The sequence below is a fragment of the Trachemys scripta genome, chromosome 18, assembly GCF_013100865.1.
Source record: "Trachemys scripta elegans isolate TJP31775 chromosome 18, CAS_Tse_1.0, whole genome shotgun sequence".
In the NCBI taxonomy this organism is placed as follows: Eukaryota; Metazoa; Chordata; order Testudines; family Emydidae; genus Trachemys; species Trachemys scripta.
This window is the reverse complement of record NC_048315.1, coordinates 19745447-19748208: the sequence shown is the minus strand read 5'-3', so window position 1 is coordinate 19748208 and position 2762 is coordinate 19745447.

The window sequence follows — 2762 nt, the reverse complement described above, 5'->3', positions numbered from 1 at the left end:
TTGCTTTGATCTGCCGGAGCCCGCCCCCCCCGAGCACTGCTTTACCGGGTTATATCCGAATTCGTGTTATATCGGGTCATGTTATATCGGGGTAGAGGTGTATTTGGTAGAACATATCCACTACTAGCTGTGAGGCAAGGAAATTGTATTCCATTTCGCACAGGACACACTGACTTACCCCAGGACACACAGGTAGCCTGCAGCAGAGCCAAAACTCCACCCAGATCTCCCAAGTCCTCGTCAAGTGTTCTTATACCACATCCCTCTTGTAGAACACAGCACTACATATGCCATGCAAACCAGCTTTATTGTTCTAGGGTGGGATTTCTAAAAGCAGCTCCATCACTGAGATGACTTTGAGAAGCCCTCCTTGAATCTGATCTCTTTCTAGTCTTAATAAATCTTGTTCTGTCAAGGCCACTAGAGTGACTGATTAGGAATTTCACAGGCTGTCCCAAAAGGGAAAAAGCCATCAGCATCTGAGAAGAGCCGGTGAAGAAAGGATGTTCTGAGTATACGCGATACTCATGGTCTCCATCAAAAGGACACAGACAGAGGAATCTTCTCCCAGGAAGCATGTCACTGGTAGGTCTCCAATCTAAGTGACACAGGAACCACCCAAGTACCATGGACAAGAACCAAGTGGAGAGGAGGGGAGTTAAGGTGACATGTATTCAAAGCATTTTGTGATCTACATTGTATGGAGAACATCATACATGACAGTATGTGTAGTATAAGTCACACCAGGCAGTGGGGCAAACACACTGTAGTGTATTCACTCCACAGTGAACACGTTAAAGCATTCCATCATTTACCGAAAGGAAAACAGTCACGAGGCAGGAGCCTACCAGTACAACCGACGCAGACAACAGCCTTCTGAAAGAGACCTTAAAATGATGCTGTTTCCTTTCCAGCTGCCTCCACACGAGATGTAAATCCCAAACAGCTCAGCCCAAAAAGACACGAGGGCTTCCCCAGCCAATGAGACTGTTTAGTCCCGGTTGTCAAGGACACCCGCTAACCAGTATGCGACAAAGCAGGAGAGACACAGCAAAGGAAGTGTGAACAGGGATGGGGAAGGTCACCAGCACTCCACTGATCACTGACTGACAAAGTGTACGGGAGGAAAACCGACGGCCAAACATGGTGGACACAGTTACCGAATGATAAGTTCAAGCAGCCATTAAATCCTCCTGTTTCCCACACACAGGGATACAACCTGGGGGCTGACAGGCTCTCTGCTATTTCACCTCTATTCATTTTTTCTTCTCCCCTTGCCCGAGATCACACCTCCAGGGGGTGTTTTGACAATAGATTATAAGAGTCACTGAGTCATAATTCACTCTGCAGCCAACGGAGGCGGCGTAAGGACATCACTGGGGCAGCAGCATTATACTTCCATTAAAGGCCACCATTCCCCCCCACCCCCTGCCATGGCATTAATAAAGTCAAGATCAGAATTCCCTCCAGACTAGAAGCTTGGCAGGACCATTTCTCACTATGCATTTATATAGTCCCCCGCACAGCAGAGCCCTGATCCCAGTGGGTGACTACTGAGGTAGAATGATTAATATCTGATATAAAAATAAACAAGAATAGAGGCCCAAAATGGCCACGCTTACATGTCTTGACTATCTGTTTTCCTCCAGAGCCAGAGATTACAGATTATTGTTTTAAATAAGTTCTTTTGCAGATGTTTAGCTCAGTTGAGGCAAGAGCCTTTGGCAACATACAAAATAATGGAGACTAGAGCTATTCCAAAACCAGCAGCTACTCGTGTATCACATCCACCCTGAACAATACGGGGCTAGATGAATGCCTTCCAAAGGCAGTGGCACATCACACCAGCACTCATGGCCTGTACTGACTGCCTGTTGGGGGACTGTACGGGGGCGGGCACTAGCCTATGAAACTGTTAATTGTTGATGATCTGGTTGCCTTACTGCCTCTGCTCCCACACAACACAACGGTTGTGATCAGTGGAAGCGCTGGAGTCCCCAGGGACTCAAACAGGATGGGGATGCCAACAAGGTATTTTTAGTGGAGGATCCTCAACTCCAAGATGCATGTCCCCCTCTGTCCACCACAGCTCGGATGTACCACCCTTCTGGGCACAGTGCGAGGGCCAGCCTTCCGCAGGGACATGTAGGGCCGGGTTGAGAGGCTGTGGGTGGCAGCCAGGCGTGCTATGCCATCGTCACTGCCACAATCGCTGGGTTCTAGGTCGGCAAGTCACATCTTGTGTCCCACGGGCGAGTCAGGGATCCGTTATCGGTGTCTTACCCAGGCGGTAGGTTTGAAGAAGCTTTGTGAAGCCCCCAGAGCTTGGAGAGGCTGCTGGGTTCACTGCTGGGACCCAGTGGCTGCTTCCCACGTGCACCTGCTGCCCCATGCCAGGGAGAGGCCACACTCGGGTCTCCTCGCCCCCCCTGCTGGGCCGGCAGCCTGGAGCCCAGCGCTGGGTCCTCCCAGCCCATCACGGGGGGGGGGGGGGGGGAAGGCCTGGAGACGGGCGGTCTGTGGCCACCCCAGGCAGGGGCACAGCACCCTCCCTCAGCACCAAGCAGCACCGCGCCAGGGCACTCGGGGGGCAGCTAAAAAACAGGTCTGAGCCTGAGGGAGCCGAGACATTATCCAGCCCCTGCGGGCCAGCGCGCCGCCCGCCCGGCCCCCGCCACCTCATTGCACGTGCAGCCCCCCCGGGACCTGCCCCCCCCCCCAGAGCTGCCCCCGCCCCATAGCGCCCCGGCGAGCCCCGCCCC